At 41.7% G+C, this 21,320-nt stretch overlaps 1 long non-coding RNA gene across 1 annotated transcript in view; it reads left to right on the top strand.

The window, feature by feature from the left end:
- The first annotated feature begins 8,930 nt into the window (after positions 1–8,930).
- LOC126283441 (uncharacterized) overlaps positions 8,931–21,320 on the top strand; it is an 877,632-nt gene continuing 865,242 nt past the window's right edge. Inside the window, exon 1 of the long non-coding RNA XR_007551381.1 lies at positions 8,931–9,500. This is a non-coding gene — a long non-coding RNA (uncharacterized LOC126283441). The remainder of the gene's footprint in view (positions 9,501–21,320) is intronic.

Genomic DNA, 21,320 nt, shown 5'->3' with positions numbered 1-21,320 from the left:
GTTCACCTCTCCATTTACATGGAATGTTGCTCGTCAGGAAACACTTAGCGTGGAGGAAAAATGTCATCCTCGATCTTGCAAAGAGCGAAATTACAGAACTCCACACGTTGTTGTTTGTTACCTTCACGAAGAGCTTGAAGCAGCCGTACGGTTTCATGTGTAAACGTCGACGCAACACACGCAAGACGTACTTCGGGGGCATGTTTGAGCCAACGAGCTGCACGGCGAACGGAGTTCTGTGGATTCCTTGTGAAACTATAGCGGATGCGTTCGACGTCTGTGTCAGACTCACGGGGACGGCCAGGCGATTCTCTTCAATACTTCCTCATTAGTTACGTGATCTACCCATCTAATCTTCAGCATTCTTCTGTAGCACCACATTTCGAAAGCTTCTATTCTCTTCTTGTCCAAACTATTTATCGTCCACGTTTCACTTCCATACATGACTACCCTCCATAAAAAAAAACCTTCAGAAACTACTTCCTGACACTTAAATCTATGCTCGATGTTAACAAATTTCTCTTCTTCAGAAACGCTTTCCTTGCCATTGCCAGTCTACATTTTATATCTTCTCTACTTCGACCATCATCAGTTATTTTGCTCCCAAAATAGAAAAACTCCTTTACTACTTTAAGTGTCTCATGTCCTAATCTAATTCCCTCAGTATCACCCGACTTAATTCGACTACATTCCATTATCCTCGTTTTGCTTTTGTTGATGTTCATCTTATATCCTCCTTTCTAGACACTATCCATTCCGTTCAATTGCTCTTCCAAGTCCTTTGCTGTCTCTGATAGAATTACAATGTCATCGGCGAACCTCAAAGTTTTTATTTCTTCTTCATGGATTTTAATACCTACTCCGAATTTTTCTTTTGTTTCCTTTACTGCTTGCTCAATATACAGATTGAATAACATCGGGGAGAGGCTACAACCCTGTCTCACTCCCTTCCCGACCACTGCTTCAATTTCATGCCCTTCGTCTCTTATAACTGCAATCTGGTTTCTGTACAAATTGTAAATAGCCTTTCGCTCTCTGTATTTTTCCCCTGCCACCTTTAGAATTTGAAAGAGAGTGTTCCAGTCAACATTGTCAAAAGCTTTCTCTAAGTCTACAAATGCTAGAAACGTAGGTTTGCCTTTCCTTAATTTTTCTTCTAAGATAAGTCGTCGGGTCAGTATTGCCTCACGAGTTCCAACATTTCTACGGAATCCAAACTGATCTTCCCCGAGGTCGGCTTCTACTAGTTTTTCCATTCGTCTGTAAAGAATTCGCGTTAGTATTTTGCAGCTGTGACTTATTAAACTGATAGTTCAGTAATTTTCACATCTGTCAACACCTGCTTTCTTTGGGATTGGAATTATTATATTCTTCTTGAAGTCTGAAGGTATTTCGCCTGTCTCATATATCTTGCTCATCAGGTGGTAGAGTTTTGTCAGGAATGGCTCTCCCAAAGCCCTCAGTAGCTCTAATGGAATGTTGTCTACTCCGGGGGCCTTGTTTCGACTCAGGTCTTTCAGTGCTCTGTCAAACTCTTCACGCAGTATCCTATCTCCCATTTCATCTTCATCTGCGTCCTCTTTCATTTCCATAATATTGTCCTCAAGTCCTCAAGTACATAGCCCTTGTATAGACCCTCTATATACTCCTTCCACCTTTCTGCTTTCCCTTCTTTGCTTAGAACTGGGTTCACATGTGAGCTCTTGATATTTGTATAAGTGGTTCTCTTATCTCCAAAGGTCTCTTTAATTTTCCTGTAGGCAGTATCATCTTACTCCTAGTGAGATAAGCCTCTACATCCTTACATTTGTCCTCCAGCCATCCCTGCTTAGCCATTTTGCACTTCCTGTCGATCAAATTTTTGAGACGTCTGTATTTCTTTTTGCCTGCTTCACTTACTGCATTTTTATATTTTCTCCTTTCATCAATTAAGTTCAATATTTCGTCTGTTATCCAAGGATTTCTACTAGCCCTCGTCTTTTTACCTACCTGATCCTCTGCTGCCTTCACTACTTCATCCCTCAAAGCTACCCATTAATCTTCTACTGTACTTCTTTCCCCCATTCCTGTCAATTGTTCCCTTGTGCTCTCCCTGAAACTCTGTACAACCTTTGGTTCTTTCAGTTTATCCAGGTCCCATCTCCTTATATTCCCACCTTTTTGCAGTTTCTTCAGTTTTAGTCTACAGTTGATAACCAATAGATTGTGGTCAGAGTCCACATCTGTCCCTGGAAATGTCTTACAATTTAAAACCTGGTTCCTAAATGTCTGTCTTATACAGTCTATCTTGAACCAAGTGTTAGCTATGATTATGTTATGCTCTGTGCAAAACTCTATCAGGCGGCTTTCTCTTTCATTTCTTAGCCACAATCCATATTCACCGACTATGTTTCCTTCTCTCCCTTTTCCTACTCTCGAATTCCAGTCACCCATAACTATTAAATTTTCGTCTCCCTTCACTACCTGAATAATTTCTTTTATCTCATCACACATTTCATCATAGTTGGCATATAAACTTGTACTACTGTAGTAGGCGTGGGCTTCGTGTCTATCGTGGCCACAATAATGCGTTCACTGTGCTGTTTGTAGTAGCTTACCCGCACTCCTATTTTTCAATTCATTATTAAACCTACTCCTGCATTTCCCTTATTTGATTTTGTGTTCATAACCCTGTATTGTCCGCAGCTCCTGGTCGTGCGGTGGCGTTCTCGCTTCCCGCGCCCGGGTTCCCGGGTTCGGTTCCCGGCGAGGTCAGGGATTTTCTCTGCCTCGTAATGGCTGGGTGTTGTGTGATGCCCTTAGGTTAGTTCGGTTTAAGTAGTTCTAAGTTCTAGGGGACTGATGACCATAGATGTTAAGTCCCCTAGTGCTCAGAGCCATTTGAACCAGCCAACTCTCTATTCACCTGACCAAAAGTCTTGTTCCTCCTGCAACCGAACTTCACTAATTCCCACTATATCTAACTATAACCTATTCATCTCCCTTTTTAAATTTTCTAATCTACCTGCCCGGTTAAGGGATCTGACGTTCCACGCTCCGATCCGTTCGTCGATCGCCAGTTTTCTGTTTCCTGATAACGACGTCCTCTTGAGTAGTCCCCGCCCGGAGATCCGAATGGGGGACTATGTTACCTCCGGAATATTTTACCCAAGAGGACGCCATCATCATTTATCCATACAGTAAAGCTGCAAAGCTGCATGCCCTCGGGAAAAATTACGGTCGTAATTTCCCCTTGCTTTCAGCCGTTCGCAGTACCAGCACAGCAAGGCCGTTTTGGTTATTGTTACAAGGCCAGATCAGTCAATCATCCAGACTGTTGCTCCTGCAACTACTGAAAAGGCTGCTGCCCCTCTTCAGGAACCACACGTTTGTCTGGCCTCTCTACAGATACCCCTCCGTTGTGGTTGCACCTACGGTACGGCCATCTGTATCGCTGAGTCACGCAAGCCTCTCCACCAACGGCAAGGTCCATGGTACATGAACCTTTCAAACCTAGTATGAAAGTCACGCTGAACAATTATTACTGACCCGCACTGCGCAAATCATAAAAGACATAACGCTTTCTGTTGTCCCGACACCATTTTTACTAGAACTGAAATGGGTGCACACTGCTGCTACCTAACGAGAACCATGCAAACTTTGAGAGTTTGCTCTTTCCAGCAGTACATTGCTCACGCACATATCTCAAATAACATAATAGTTATGATTTTTTTTAAATCAGATGATTCTTTTTTATACACGCTGTGTAATTTCGACCCTTTAGCCACTTGATAATGGTTAAACGGCGACAACTGTAATATTTTTGAGATTTTGTTATTTGTTGAATTACTGAATATTCGCTGTATTTCAGTTGAAAATGGCTAAACGACAAAACTACTATCGTGGATTTTAAAAATAATTAATTTTAACACCTGAAGTTGATAAATATGTCTTCTAATGAGTCGTTCTTTTACTGTTTTTCGTACTTATTAGTAAGCAGACGACTATTTTAAGACTTAACCTTCCATGTATAAAACAGATTCATACTTAATTTACAAGTGAGTTAGTATGTGAAATGCCGGCCGCGGTGGTCTCGCGGTTCTAGGCGCGCAGTCCGGAACCGTGAGACTACTACGGTCGCAGGTTCGAATCCTGCCTCGGGCATGGATGTGTGTGATGTCCTTAGGTTAGTTAGGTTTAAGTAGTTCTAAGTTCTAGGGGACTGATGACCACAGCTGTTAAGTCCCATAGTGCTCAGAGCCATTTGTACCATTTTTTTAGTATGTTAAATATTTGATTTGGAGCACGCAAGCCAGAAAAAGATTAGTAAAAGTTTAAAATTAAAGTTAATATTTGTTGTAAGTCGCGAAGTGCTCTCATTATAAAACACTGGATGAATACAGTCTGGGTAATTTGTGCTCCATTTTAAACAAAACTTGGATTTTCACGCATCTCAGTGTTTACATCTTATCTCCCAAACTACGTATCGTACACTAATATACTTTTTGCAAGTACATTGAGCGATATACGAAAGAAATGCCTCTGCGCACTATGGGAGGTCATCAGTCCCTTAGAACTTAGAATTACTTAAATTTAACTAACCTAAGGACATTACACACACTCATGCCCGAGGCAAGATTCAAACCTGCGACCGTAATGATCGAGCGCTTCCAGACTGTAGCGCCTAGAACCGCTGGGCCACCCCGAGCGATATACGTAGAGACTCTCTGCAGAGTGTGTTGCGAATAGGGTTAGCAGTAAAGAAGTAACAAAGCATCATGCGTAATGTCCAAGTTTTACTGCGCGCTATTTTAAGCAAAAACGTCTATGATGTCATAGCTCCTGAACTATGACTCGTACAATGATACAACTTTGCAGTAGTATACATGTGGACATCGTTTGCAATTTGTGTTACGAGTACAACTGGTAGTAATGAAATAATGAATTAAAACTTCATGCCTGATGCGGAAGATTGACTGCATGAACAACGAAAACGTAGTAAGCAACAAACTTTTATTCCTTTCATAATTTTGCGGGGGGTAATAGCGAGATAAGGTTTCGAAAAGGCTTAAAATCACGTGTAAAATTCGTTGGAAGTCGTTAAGTGTTCTTTCTCAAATACCAGTACTGGATGAATAAAGTCGGGATATTCACTTTGTCAGTTATGCTGCCTCATTATGACAGCATTTTAAATATTTAAATACCGTCAATAATTAATCGAAATATTGAAAACCGTCCTTTTGCTGCCTCTCGAAGCCGTTAAGAAGGCAACTCGCAACTGATACCAGGTTCTGGGTAGCAGTTTAGTAATACAGACGTGCTACAAGAGAACCAGTAATACAGATGTGCTACAAGAGAACCACGGAATTAAAGAATAAATAAGATAAATACAAATCTGATTTTAGTATACAGTTGCATGTGCGATAGTGTTGAATTTCTTTCTTCGCATAATTTCCGTCTTATACATATATGCTTAACGCCAAAGAGGATATATAACCAAAGAAACTTTTTTATTGTTGATTCATCCCCCCACGTCCCATAAGGGCGGCAGATGAGGGAGGCTGTCAGCTGTACATTCAACCTGCTCTACAGCCAAATGACAGTAAAAACAAAATGAGAAGAGAAAAACAATAAACAGAAAAGTGAGATATGTCCAATGAATTTAAAACTTTTTAAAGGTAAAAAATAAAATGGATGTTTTCATAAAGTAGTGAAAATCAGGATAAAGGTATTGTTTCTACGAAAATAATAGTACAATGTCTGTAGTATGCTGTACTGAATTTCTTATGAAAGTAGTAGATACACGTGAGAGATAAACGATCATGATGGATCTATTAACTGAAGACATGAAGTCTGAATATGAGTCCGTGATCATATTGTGGCATTTCATTTTACAGGTCCATCTTGATCACATGAAAACTTTTACACTTCACTATTAGCAGTTTCGACTGCTGCGATCTTCAGATCTGTTACAAACGAATGATGGAATTACATAGTTTCTTTCATAACAATAATAAGAAAATAAGGCGTTTACACTTCCTGGGTGGTCTTTGCTACGTAGACACTCACTGCTATTTTGTGTTATTGCATTGTCAGTATTTTGTCCGACCTCCGTTCTTCAAAATTACCTCAAACATTGATTTCGTTAGGTTTGTAATTCTCGCAGTGAAATTGTCGCCCGCTCTTTTCGTATTGCACTTTCCAGCTCACGAATGGCCTCAAATTGCCTTATATTGTGATAAACACCCCTCGCAAATAATCCGCAGTGTTTTTCCGTGGAGATCATATCATGGCTACCTCCAGACCAGTCCAAGACATCGATATCTTTATCTTCGAACAAGTTTTGGTTGTAGCAAAAACAGGCTCTGATGAAGTATCTTCTTGAAACATTAGACTTGGTCTCTAGGTCCTCAAACAATCAAATCAGTTTTGTATGTAGCATCTCAGTATGCTTATTAAAGTTCACTGTAGTGTTCACCCAAGCAATGTGTGATGTATCTTTAGCGAAGGAGGCTGCCCAGATCATGACACTTCCACCAACAAAATTTGTGCTCATTCTTATCTCCTGTTCTGTTCTCAGATCATGCCAATAAAACTGAAATTCCTCCAGCCCATCTAAATTAAACTTCTTCTCATCACTGATGATCACTTTATCCCATTATGATGTCCATGAAACATGTTTTTCAGCAAACCTAGTCTATGTATGTTTGGGTATTAGAGCAGGTTCCTGCAATCGTTCCTCGAATGCAAGATGTTTGTCATATGACAAAATTCGTTATTCACATCTGGCAGCTACTGACACCTGCAGTTTGCGGTCCTTGCTTTAAGCAAAAGTAACCGTTCCGATGTCTCAAATGATTTTCTGCTCAGCCGATATTTCACGTTCTGTCCATCTCGTGCGCCCAATCTCACGAAATTGTCAAACACTTTACTTGAATGCTTCAACGTTTTGGCGATTTGACAATTAGAGAGTCCCATTTCCTCGTACGCATCAGTTTTTGCCTTTTCATCTCATGATAACTAGTTGCCACGTGGCACTGCCACAATCGTGGTTTATTTACATAACATGCACTATCACCAACAGTGTCTGTTTCCTGTCTGTACTAAAGCACATACGCACACACTAGCACCATACAGAGCCGACTGCCTTCATACTGAGTTCCACCCTCTGCCACGTGAGCCGTTGATGTTTTGTTATATGCTGCACTACTGACATTAAATGCAATAACAGTTGGCTGCATGTGATAGCAACTGGATTTCATACTATTGCACATACACTGTACGCAAATAGGCCAGCCGACAATGTTATTTTTCCTGCATGCATCCATGTCTTTATACTAATTGCCAATATGATTTGTAAAAAAAAACGAATTCCTGCACTTCTAATTAAAACAGTAATAATAAAATGTAAAACGAAACACAATAAAAGCACAGTTAAAAGCTACTAGGATGGGTAAAGGTCAGGACGGACTTAATGATGTGGGAGGAGGTGATGAATGAAGTCTCTTTGGGAAAGTATGTTGAGGTTGTGTAGGTGTAGAGTCCCATGGGTACAACTGCCATTGAGCAAAATCTAATGTACAGGCTGATTCACAGTGTTTTAATGATTGAAGATTTGAATAATACACAAACTAATCGCGAAACAAAGTTGAAAATTTTACACAAGGTGCAACATTTCTTCAAGCTTACTTGTAAAGTACTGGATCGGCCAAATGACGACCATTTGCGGCTAAACAATACTGGAGGCATTTCACACACACTTCCATAACTGCTTGAGGTATACTGGTAATTTCATCGTGAGTTCGATCTTTTAACTGTCGCAAGCTTATCGGCTGGTCGGAGTACACTCTCGTCCTCAAATAATATGACGCGGTTAAATCAGTCGAGCGAGAGAGCCATACGACACAATCGGTTTTGGAAAGTCTGCGGTTACCACACGTTTCAGAAACAGCTTGTAGGTCTTGTCGGATGGATGGCCTGTCGCGCCGTCTTGTTGGAACCAAATCTGCTTAACGAACGATGTGGGCTTTCTGTAAACTTTCGATGTTCTCGTGATTTCGGGCGGTTTTCCAACGGCCTGTTGACTTTCGATTCGATGCACTGACAGTTGGACTGAAGTTTCTTAACCGATTCAATATTGTTCCACGAATAAGAATTGGATATAGCGGCTGAATATTGAAATGCTTACTGAAGGCACATTTCACGCATACAACAGATTCGCCATAGCAAAAGTAGTAATCCAGCACAAATGCACAATGTTGCTTCGATCAGTAGACTGATTAATGAATGCTAACCTGAACATGGGATGAAAGTTGGCATTCCACGCTACCAACGAACCTTACCGCCAACCCTGTAACTCGTTTCTAGCACGCAATCTTCATGAACGAAATCGTCAAAACAAATGAAATACCCCATAAGTGGCGAAGTGATAGTGAGGACGTATGCACGAAATGCGTAGACCTAGTGAAAGAAGTTAAAATAAAGCAGTGGCTGGCACAGTAAAACATATTCTCTCATTTAAATATAAATTCATGCCTCTCACAACTTGGCATACCTGTCGGAAAGACACAACGATAAGCAGATTGTCGAACTGCTGTGCCGGTCTCATTTCTTTCTGGTTCCGTTTACATCCGAATGGATGGCGCTGCTCTCGCAGTTGAGTTAGTACTGCAACGTAGCGCCACAAGCGGAGCCGGACAAGATGGTGTACGAGATTGCGTCGCCGGCTACTAGATGTCTCTGGCCTGCCGCCGCGGACGGGCCGCAGCGTCGCGGCGCGGCGCGTCGCACTGCGCAGGCGCGTGACGTCAGAGGCTGCGCACCGAGATTTGCAGCCAATCACGGCGAGCGGCGCGGCCATCCGTCAGCGCGCAGGCCCCTCCCCCTGCGACCGGCGCCCCCCACCACGCCGGCCGGCGACGGCGTCGCCAGCAGCAAGCGGCAGCAGCGCCAGAAGGGAAGGCACAACAGGAGGGAGCGGCGGCGGGAGCGAGCGCGCAGTCGTTAGTTAGCTTGTTAGTGTCGCGTTGGTAGTGCGTCCGAGTAGAACACACGGGGACAACACCAGAACACAACAGCAGCACACAACTCAGCCGCCGCGTTCCCGTCCGAGAGCGAGGCGCTGCTGACACTTTTTTTTTAGTGAGCTAGACAAAAGCATCAGTCGTAGAGAGGCTCCCTCGCCGCTGCCGTTCCGCCGACAAGTTTTTTTCGTACAGTAAACTAGTGTGTCGTTTGTTGTTTTATGTGTGTCGTTTTGTTCCGGTAGTCGTCGCCGTTCGTTTGTTACCTAGTCGTAGTTAGTGGTGTTGAGTGGGCCGCAGCAGACAGCGGCCGGCAGCTGGGAGGCGTGCACAACAAACACACCCCTCGCTCAGCTTCGACTCGACGGAGGAACAAGAAGACAGCCGACAGCACAGCAGCGGAGGCGTCGCAACGCAAACAGGCCGACAGATGATGGAATCCCAGGCGCAGGAGACGGTGGCAGGGGGCTCGCCCGCGGAGGTGCCCAACGACCCCGGGTACGGCGCTATAGCTCTGCCGCACCGCGTGCGCGTTTTTGTGCGTCTGTGTGTGTGTGTGTGTGTGTGTGTCTGTGTGTGTGTGCGTGCGTGGGCGTGTGTGTATGCGCGCGCGTCGTCTCGCGTTGCGTGGGAGGCGCGCCCGCCGGCCGCTTCACGGATTATTGACTCGCGCCGCGCTGAGCGTGTTCTTCAGCCAGCTTCGCTGCTGCGTGTTTGCCACCGGAGAACACCCGCTGCTTCTCCGTAGAAGGCCTCTGAGTGACGCAACCCACCTCCGATAAGGCGCACGTCTTTTCATTTGAACCCTGTGTTGCATAATTCGCCCTCCATTGTTCATAAACCCTCATATAAGAAAGCATCGACGAAGTATTTAATAGTGGCAAACACTTTAATAGATTCGTGCATGTCTCTAACGCTCTTCACACCTTTTGGACGCGCTCTCGTATTCGAATGCAAATCCTTCACAATTCTTTAAATTTCACGTATATAATGCAGGCAGCCTCGTGATGACATTATTACGCTGCGTTGACAATTACATTCAGCATGTGAAGTTCACTTATTTAGCACGATACGATTTTTACGTGTTATCGTACAGAATGTCGCAAACATAAATAAGTTATGTGATCTATCGTACCACACGCATTTCGCGTTCATTTCAATTCCTTGTTGCACAATTCGCCCTTTCGGGCTCGTAAAGCCTTTTGTACCAAAGCCTGTTCTCATCATCGCCGTCTTTCTTCGCAGCATTGTCTTCGAGTTTTGCATGTTACCTTTCATTGGTGCACAATCAAGTCCTTTGAACTTATGTTCCTATTCGGCTACAATTCCTACACAGTTCTCTTTACCTGCCTGTATCTAATCTAGACATTCCATTTATAACACTCGAAATCTATTTTCTGGTTGTAAAATTCCTAGTCACTTTCATTCAGAAAGTCGATTTCACTTATTTGCCATGTGAAGCATTTTATGTATTCTCCCTCAGCATCTGGTGTGTCGTGAATGTAAATCGTAGGTGGTACACCGTAACCGGTACAGCTCGATACACGTTTAAATCATATCAGGCACACGCCGCGTTCGTGTGAACTCCGTTTTGCCTGGTTCGGTAGGGTTTTCTTCGAAAGCTTTTTCTCAGCAGCATCGTATTTAATTATGGCAGTGCTTTAGTCAGACTGGTGCATGCCACCTTTCATTGGCGCTCTTCACATCCTTTTTCCTTGACAGTTACATTCGGAATGTGAACTTCACTTATTTAGCGGGTTAGGAATTTCGAGTATTGTCTCTGATCTGAGACGTCGCAAACACAATTTATGTATCTCCTATGTCATCTCACGGACAGCACGATATCTGTGTATATGGTATCAGGCAATTAGCGCGTTCATTTGTATTCATCCTTCCAGGCTCATAAAGCATGTTGTACGGAACCGTGATGTCATCAGCACAGTATTTTATGGTAGCGTGGCTCTGAATAGACTCGTGCATGTTACCTTTCACAAACGCTTTTCTCATTCTTTGGACACACATTCTTATTCCAACACTATGCCTTCAAAATTCTCTTTGTGTATACATACATAATGTAGACATTCCCACGATAACTTTCTTAAACTCCTTTTTAGCTGTAAACAAAAGCATTCAGAATGGGAACTTCACGGATTTCATACCTACGCGAAGAGTTTTGTGTATTGCATCTCATCATGTGGCATGTCGCAAGTATGTATCATGTATGTGGTTTATCGTATTTCGGGCAGCACGATGTCTGTGTAAATCTCCATCAGACATTGTAATCATATTCGATTAATCGTTATTTCATGTCTTTTCCGTTGTCCCTTAGTTGCTTCTGTATTTATGGAGATGTATTTGGTCGCAAAGACGGACTACGTCTCCACAGATATTGGATTAAGCTTAGTCGTTGGGACTACTTTCTTCAGTCTGCCACTTCATTTTTCAACACTTGGCTGCTTTTGAATTTCCGTTTGTGCTCTTCAGGCCCACGTAGGTTTCTTTCCTAGGGCCTACCTATGCTCCTTTCCGTCGTTGCTTGTGCTCAGTAAATAGCCTTAATGTTTTATCTCTTATTAGCTTCCCTGTGCAGTTTTTATTCATTTCTTTAGGCGCCTCACGGCATGTTTTATATCTTTCTTTTACGTTTGCGCCTGACTAAGTATCCACATTACCGTCAGTTCTAACTGGTATTTAACACACTATTCGGCTCCCATTTCCTTAGAGTAGCACACAAGATGTGGCCAAGTACTCCATCGTTTCATTGTTAACAGAGTTGCGTATTGTGTTAGTATGAAAGTTTAGCAGGGGCTGCTCGCTTCAAAATTTCCACAGTGGGATCGCTCTTTTCGAAACGACATTCTATAATTCCGAAACAATTTTTAGCTACTCCGTGTTGAATCATTCATGTGTGTATTGTGCTAACCACTCTTGCTTAGTACTAACAGCTTCGTTTTAGTAGCATGTCTGTAATGTTTACTGTTTGGCTGTGGCTTTCAGTACCTTCAACGTTCTGTTTACGTTCTACCCTTAATCTGCAGCTACAGCAATATCATCAGGAAATGCAATGTATCGTTTCTCCATTTATTTTAATCCACTTTGTCGTTATCAGGAATGTCTTAGAGTATTCCACACTAATGACATATTTCTATCAGAAGCAGGAAAATATCAGTTTCGGTTGTCAGTACTGTGCCTAGGAATCAGTGATCAGGTTGAAGTTGCTGCTGAACACGTGGTAACGGAAACGATTAACGTAACGCCCAGAAGGCAGCCTTCAAAATTTTCGCACTCTTTTCCGTTTATTCAGTATTTTCCAGGTGATAACTTATTGGTTGAATGATTGCGGGGGGGAGGGGGGGAGGTGTAAGGGACCCAAACAATGAGGTCAACAGTCTCTCGATCCAAGAGCGGTGCATATAGAACATAGAGATGCCCACCGAGAACGTTTTTTGACCTAGGTACTGAGAAGGCTAAAAATGTAATGGGCATCTTTTGAACCGCCAACAATAAAAGCAAGCCGAAGCAGATACGGCCGCACGGGATTAGCCGAGCGGTCTCCGACGCTACAGTCATGGACTGTGCGGCTGGTCCCGGCGGAGGTTCGAGTCCTCCCTCGGACATGGGTATGTGTGTTTGTCCTTAGGATAATTTCAGTTAAGTAGTGTGTAAGCTTAGGGACTGATAACCTTAGCAGTTAAGTCCCATAAGATTTCACACACACACACAAGGAAATAAGAAAGTTAGCAGGTGGGTGTCACTGGGGCTTTGCAAGCGACTGGAAACGTCTCACCAACAATTGACCCACCTCTGATCCATTGTGGACAGTCAAACCTTCGTTTATTCCAGGAAAGCATTCTGCTTGATATTTTATCTACTTACCTATTTGTTTGTGTCATTCATCCACAAAAGGCCTTCAGAGGCATTAGTAGTTTTACTACACATACTACTGTAAAACGCAGCGCTAGACATTAAGTCTCCAGTTATTATTTCTACTTAACGTGCGCTGTATTTTACTGTAAACAGTCGGAGAGAAGGTGTTATTTTGTTTCCCTAATCGTTAATTACCACGGTGCGTTCTCTTGCACGACGTACAACTTCCCATTACTGGAATATTTCGAAGTTATTTTTACGGTATACGCAGGCAGCCACCAATCAGAAAGCTTACAGAATTATTTTTGTTCCATGGAAATCGCCGAACGTTTCTCGTGTAACCGGCTTTCTTCATGAACAACTGCTTACATTGCACTGAAAACCACGGCAGTCGCGTCTAATGCAAACAGATTTCATCGATTGTTCAGCAATAAGCTTTTATGTTTGCAGAGTGATGTGAGTGCTTAAAAACTTACTCGCGTCAAAACAAACGGCCAACATGACTCAATACCTGCCCCGCAACCAGCGGGTTTGCAATATTTAATTCAAATCGAACTGGGCTCTTCTACAACGTATTAGCTACTTACCTAGTTTGCTTCATTCACCACAGGCACTTGACTGTTGATTGCATCAATTGAGCTCAGCGAACTGGCGAACGCAAGCGTACTTAGGCTTGGAGCGCTTGCTTTTGAAATAGTTACCAGGGGATAAGAAACTACCTTCCCACTACAGTTAAAACCCAACGTGAAAATCCAAGTGGACTAAAGCGTGTTATTTCTCAGTGCGGTGTTTGTTCGACAGCTTTCGCCGATTTGCTGTGCTTAATCGGCATCGTGGCAGCGTTTGATTTACAGAATTTTCTTCATAATGTGTGCTGCATTCCAGCCCTGGTGTCAGCGCCCGAACATAAAACATTAATGTGGTGCAGGGGCGAAAATTATTGTGAAGTAAAAGAGCAGAAGAGAAGTGGTACATAGCGAGAAACGAAAACCAGTGATAGAGAGAGAGATATAGTAATGAAATGTAGTAGCTTAATGCCGGTTTTGACGACTATTCATCTTCCTTAGACGCACTGTAGTTTGACACGGACACGATGTTGCGGTACGATAGCGCCAGATTCTGATTGGTTCGGCTATACGTTAAATTCGAAAGGATGCAATGAAATTATGATTTTCTGTCAGTAAAACCAAATAAAAGAACCTTGTGAAACTTGTTAACCATTTTGCTACTCGGCTGTGTTGTGAAAATGCCGCATTTTATGGAGACGTCTACTTTCACTATCCTCAAGTTGATTTTAGTAGTAGAGGGATGTCCTAAAGTCTCTATTTCTTTAACAGTTTATTTCATTTTTATTATTTAAATATAAAAGATGAATAAATGTTTGTTTAATAACAGTATATTGATATGGGTGGCTGCTTACTGACCCCTAAACAGTACAGTGGACATAATTTCATTGTACTACTATTGATTTTAAAATACAGATACATTATAGAAAAAGTGAAATATATATAAAAAATTATTGTGATTGAATTACATACATATTTTTTTCATTCGTACAGGGATCATCTCACAATGCTACAAGTATTTATCATAATACAATGAAAATAAACAATTAAAAATGTGCACACGTTAGCGTATGTAAGTGTGCTTGAAGAGGATAGGACAGGTAGAGAACTGGAGTGCAACCACCAGATCTACCAGGTAGCGCTGCATACTGTGAAGTTATCTTGTTTACTATTTGCTGCAGTTGCTTACCGGTAAACAAAAGGGCGGGCGGCAGCGAAGACAATGTCGCATGATATGCACACCAACGTAGGCAGCGCCTGAATGTACACAACTCACAGGCGGCCGTTTAGAGGAAACAAGTGTGTTGGAAAGGCTGTTTAGTGCAGTAGACGGTCGTAAATATTGAATTAAGTGGCGCGACTGAACTCATTTTGTTGGTTCAGGATTTTATTGCGATCTAATCTCTACCGTTAGCTCTGTAGATCTTCTGTTCTTTCAGGATCCCCTGGTTCTAGCCTTTGATAACAGCATGTAAGATTTCGAAGTCCTAAGTGATGTGGTTGTGATAGTGTGAGGCCAAATGAGCACCTAGAACGGGTGTATTATATACTTTGGTGTCCTCTTTGGAGCGTGTTTCAAGCAATCGATCTGAGTACTTGTTTGCGTGTCGGCGATTAACGCTGTATCGTTAGCAGAGTATGCGACAGAAAAACCGGAAGTCTTCTACGTTAGAATTGTTGAGTAATTCGATATAGGAATTCTGCGTCACGATTTAAGAAAATAATGAAAAAATCGAGATTAGGAAATCAGAACTGCATGGTTCAAATGGCTCTGAGCACTATGGGACTTAACATCTGTGGTCATCAGTCCCCTAGAACGTAGAACTACTTAAACTTAACTAACCTAAGGACATCACACACATCCATGCCCGAGGCAGGATTCGAACCTGCGACCGGAGCGGTCACGCGGTTCCAGACTGAAGCGCCTAGAACCGCACGGCCACACTGGCCGGCAGAACTGCATGCTCGGCCTGCTCTAAGAGCCAACTTTTTCGTCATGCGGTAAATAAATAAATTAATGAATAGTACGTTGTCCACTAAATAAAGCAAAGGTACCAGAAAAAATAAAAAATATCGGAAATGTAAAGTACTAACAGTCTCCCTTCCCAGTCCCCATCTGCGAGCAGAACGCCGTATTGTGGTTTGTAGAGAATACATACGAATATTTACAGAAGAGAACAGTGGATTTTTAGAGATTTAAATAACATGATTACCACCTTATTAATACTGTCAAAATATGAATATATTTTATCAATTATTAAACAGTTTAATTCTCGACTTTAAAAAGCACCGTCGTTGTTGCGTTCTTTAGTCCGAAGATTAGTTTGATACAGCTTTTCACGCTGCTCTGTCCAGTGCAATGCTATTCATCTCCGAGTAACTATTGCAACCTATACGCTTCTGACTCTGCTTACTGTATTCATCTCTTGTTCTCCCTCTTTGATTTTGAACCACCCACACTTCCCTCCAATACTAAGTTGGTGATTCCTTGATGTCCCAAAACGTGTCCTATCAACCGGTCCTTTCTTTTAAACAACTTAAGCCACAAGTCGCTATTCTCCCTAATTCTTTTCAGTACCCAACTACTTTTCAGCATTTTTCTGTAGCACCACATTTCAAAAGTTTATATTCTCTACTCGTCTGAACTGGTCATCGCCCTCGTTCCACTTCCGTACAAGGCTACACTCCAGACAAATATCTCCAGAAAAGAGTTTCTACACTTAAATTTATATTCGATGTTCGCGAATTTCACTTCTTCGCAAAACCTTTTCTTGTCATTTCCATTCTACATCTTTCTATCCTCTCCATTTCGGCAATCATATTTTATTTTATTGCCCAAATAGCAAAACTCATCTACTACTTTTAGTATCTCTCCTGAGAATATAGTGCATTATAGGACTGTGTTCAGAGCAACAGGCGACGAGGAGATTGTGCTACGTAATTGTAGGAGATCTACATGCGATTTTATTGTTTTTGTAGTGGCCATATTGAGATCACAGAAAGTTAAAGTAAATAAATTAAAACTACTGTGACGTAAATTTGAGTTTGTAGTAATGTTTTTACGAATATGATCCAAATGAAACAACTGTGACAGTTATTCCGATACTAAATTTATTCAATTTTAGGCCCATTTTTACATGGATTTTTAGGGCTATAATTTGTTTTAGGCGTAATGAATTCATGGAAGTTTCAAGATGAGGTATTTTGTCTAGGAAAACTGCGAGTTTCTTAACAAAACGTGAAATGATTGGTAGTTGAAAACTTTATATCCAAGTGGTTCCAAAGTGAAACCAACTTCTTAAAACAACTGATTGTTTACTTTTTACCCATTTCACCGTATATTCATTGCTTGCTATGATTTTAACGGTTAATTTTGTGAAAAAGTGCAACCTTTTTGATTTATCATTATCGGCAGTTTCTTCGTGTTTTTGTTGCTTAAGACGCTCGTCAGTTATGTGAAAAATTTTCAAATAATGTTTATTTTTATATTGTCGTGATTCAAAAAGTTAAAGATTCCCCAGAATGAGACACTACACCTATTTTTTGCCTAGTTGTTTAAGTTTAAAATTACAGGTTGTTTCCACACCAAAACCAAATTTTCGCAAGCACCTTCCGTGATCTGAGAGTATAAACCATGAAGAAAAAGTCTCACACATTTGTGAAAAGCTTCCTTTCTTTGTCTAGAACAGCGAATGAAATATTGTGTCCATACTGCATGAGATGTTGATGTAGTTTCCAAATACACCTTCATTTCTTATTTTATGCCGTAACAAAGTACGAAATGAGTCTGACGAATTAAGGTCTCCGAACGTAAGTATATAGTAGTGCAACAATACATGTCATAATAAACGTGAAAATGAACTTGTCAAGCCGTATGGCACTCCATGAGCAAATTTATTCCTGAGTGATTTTGTGACTGCTCTGTCTGCTGTGCAAGAGATTAATTTCTGAAGGACTAGGCATTTGACGTACTGTGTGGTGAGGGGGAAATTTATTGCACGTCTTGCGTTCGCTTTCCAGTTTGTGGCAACAAAAGCAGCCCGCTTTCTGAATGAAACATTAGCCCAAGTCTCTCGAAGAGGAGTGGTTGTGCTAATGAAATAGCGAGATCGACTGCCGAGCCAGCAGAAACTGTATTCTGGTAGGCGGGCAAAAGGCTGTGAAACTCACCTTCCCGATCGCAAGTGAAATGCCCCTTCCCGTTCATGGCGATCCCATCCATCTTTCTCGCTCTCTCTCTTTCCCCTCGATTCCCACTCCCTACGGCCCCTCTGCCCCACTGCTTTCTCCTACCATTCTTTCTGGCGCCATCGTAACCCTCTTCTACGTCCACAAGTATTTTATGCGGTTCCCTTCGCATTTCATCGCCGTGTGACGCAGTGCTTATATTTCTAGCTTAGTAATTATTTCGAAATCATTTTCGTCCTTGTTTTCTCTCTCTCTCTCTCTCTCTCTCTCTCTCTCTCTCTCTCTCTCTCTCTCCCTCCCTCTCTCCCTCCATCCCTCCCTCCATCCCTCCCTCTCTCTCTCTCCCTCTCTTCGTTGTTTCACATATTACTATCCTTCATGCAAAATGAAAAACAGCATTCGCAAGACACTGCTACGGAGTCTGGAAACACATTCTAACGGGGGACTTCGATAAATAAAGAGAATGTGCCAGAGAATGAAGGTCAATGAATATATTTACCATGATCAAAGGTATCAGATAGCAACACCTTAATAGACATTCACGTTCCAACGTAGCGGCAGATGCATCACACAGCAGCAAAGGATAACATAAAGGGAAAAGCAGTGTACTGCTTTTGTTTCTGACGATCTTCATATGTTCCTTCGTTTTACACCATACAGATTCGCTCCGGTTACTTCTGCTGTTGAAATTTCAAAGATATCGCAGCTAAAGTGGTGTTTGTGTTTTTAGCATGCAAAATCCTGCTTTTAGCTAGAGAGTACAACTGGTAACGTAAATAAGCGCTCGCAGCGTGGATAAATTTGTATTTCATAAGCAATACTAAGAAAAGCTTTCCACTAGCGACGGTGCCTAATGAGGTGAGTGTCTTCCTCCACAGATAATAGTCGTGAACTTTCAAGCTACCAAGATACTACAGCAACAACATATTTATAATCGAACGATTTATACGTAACGTTTATGCATTCCCCGAAGAAAACTTCCCAGAACGTGAAGAACTAGTTAAGGTGATAGTTGTTTGAATATGAATCGTTCCTGGACACGTAATGTGTGTTACTGGAACAAGACCACTATTTTTTCACGCTAAGTACGTGAATGGAATAGGAAACTGAAATGAAGAGACTTGTGGAGTATTTACGTAGCTGACGTAAAAATACGAGAAACAATTAGTTCAACTCCCCCGCGTCTGCTATTTGAAGGAGCTACAGTAACACTGGCGATCATTACAATTGTAACCAAATTATACAACAATGCCTAAAGCCACTGTTGTTGTTGTGAAATGAATATGTACATCACCTATGTTTACATGGGGCTCTCAAATCCGTTTATCTCAAAACGATTTCCCAATATCGATTCAAGTCGGTAATGTTAACAATACAATATGGATCTTCGAATTGCAGTTCCAGCTGCCAGACAATCGATAATCGCTCCCTTGTAAACGATCAACTATTTTTGAAGCGGGATTTTGTTATCTGGTTCGAGCTTGCTTTTAAAAACTTTGGTTAATGTGATCGAAGCGGTGTTGTATGTAGTGAAGGAGATAAGAATATTTCACTGACCAGAAAATTATTCATTTCCTTTACGGAACTAAATGGCACTGAGCACTATGAGACTTAACTTCTAAGGTCATCAGTCCCCTAGAACTTAGAACTACTCAAACCTAACTAACCTAAGGACATCACAGACATCCATGCTCGAGGCAGGATTCGAACCTGCGACCGTAGCGGTCGCGCGGTTCCAGACTGTAGCGCCTAGAAACGCTCGGCCACCCCGGCCGGCTACAGAACTAAAGAGAAGATTTTTTTTCTTTATTAAAGAAAAATAATTTAAAACATATATAACTGAGGATATGCTACATTCGAAAAATAGAACTGCTTGTAAAGTGCACTGTTCTCTGCGTAGCTGGCTAACTTGTAAATTGCTATACTTCCGCCTTTCGCCAACCGAATTAATACTGAATTGATTCGTCTTTGTATGTGGTGAGTCGCAGAGATTATTTTATTTCTAAGGGAGGGGCCAAGGAAGTATTTCATAAATGTAACTGATGTGATGAATGTGGCGTTCGAGAAACATTTGTGGAACTATAAGGACGTCGTTGGATGATGTGAATTTCTCTGCGAAGCTGATAGCAAAAAACGAGGAAATTTTAGAATGTCTAGAGCAAGAGCGTCTATGCAGATTGTTATTGTAATCTAGTTTGTACGTGTTTCAACATTTTTCGAACAGGCTTGTACGGTCACATGAATAGCTGTAGATTTTTCTGCTTTAGCTCTCATTTATAATTGTTCTTATTACACTGTTGAACTACGAGTAGATGATTACACATTCTGGGAAGTCGTAAGGGAATAGCAGACTAAAGAATGCGCTACGCTGATCTGAAATGCAGCTTGTGTAGAAATACCTGCTGCCATGAAATGCTATCTGACGCTTTTGTAAAGGCGTTAAATGGAGGCCGGCCGGTGTGGCCGAGCGGTTGTAGGCGCTTCAGTCTGGAACCGCGCTGCCGCAGCGGTCGCAGGTTCGAATCCTGCCTCGGGCATGGATGTGTGTGATGTCCTTAGGTTAGTTAGGTTTAAGTAGCTCTAAGTCTAGGGGACTGATGACCTAAGATGTTAAGTCCCATAGTTCTTAGAGCCTTTTGAACCATTTTTGACACACTAAACCATATAGACTGTTTGTCAGTCGTAAACAGTCCACGTATTGGCATGCAGCTATTCGGGAAAAAACTTTGCATAATAGGCTCTACCCGTGATGCTAGTTCTGTTTTCCCCACTGTGTCGTTCGTGTTGTAATAGCAATTTGCATATGTACTCGCTGACCTTTAGGCTGCGCTGACAGGTGTATTAGAAGCCACCTGCCGCAATAGACTTCCTGTAATATCTGATTTTGCAAGAGCTAATGAGCTTAATTTGAGACCGCTTTTCAAAAGTAGGGAAAATTCTTTATTTTTCAAAAGCATTATTTTTACTTCCATAGCGTCAATATGAAAAGTATATGGGCTAATAAAATAATAAAAAGTATGAACTAATAAGTCAGATTTATGAATGGACAGGTGATTTATTCTAAAGCAGAATGTTGCTTTGAGGATGTGTCAAACAGTATCAGATTAAAATCATAGAGATAGTACTCCTGCAGTTTTGTAATTCTTTTTGAATAGGAGTGATAGTAAACATCAAACGAATTCGGAGACCAGTTGGTAGTGTCGTAAAAGGTCGGTATAACACGTACAACAGTTTTGAACCCTCAATCGTATATTTCGCTTAGGGAACGGGATAACACAAATTAGGTTGCGTACGAAGGCATACTGATACCTCACTCCGTAGGCGAATAGAATAGAGAAGTTAATATTGGTAAGAAGTACACTTTGACATGCTCTGTTTACTGGGCCCATTGTACACTGATACTTGAAGAAAAAAAAGAAAAACCGAACACGTGCTGGCAGATGGCTTTTCCTGATGTAGGCGAAAAGCAAGGCAGAAGTTACCGTAAGGAAAAACCTACAAGTTGTTAACGAACCGTTTTTCGATCTTAAAACAAATCAAATTATAAATTTCCTTAATTGCAGACAACTAATGATGCTTAACCTCAATAAAGCGAAACCCATCTGGTGAGAAAAACACACATTTTCTTGTAGTTGTAACGACGGAACAAAAATACCTTCAGATATTGTCGAGCAACTACTGACAATATGGCCACACA

Source organism: Schistocerca gregaria, chromosome 1 (genome assembly GCF_023897955.1).
Source record: "Schistocerca gregaria isolate iqSchGreg1 chromosome 1, iqSchGreg1.2, whole genome shotgun sequence".
Lineage (NCBI taxonomy): Eukaryota > Metazoa > Arthropoda > Insecta > Orthoptera > Acrididae > Schistocerca > Schistocerca gregaria.
This window is presented reverse-complemented; position numbering and strand designations above follow the sequence as displayed.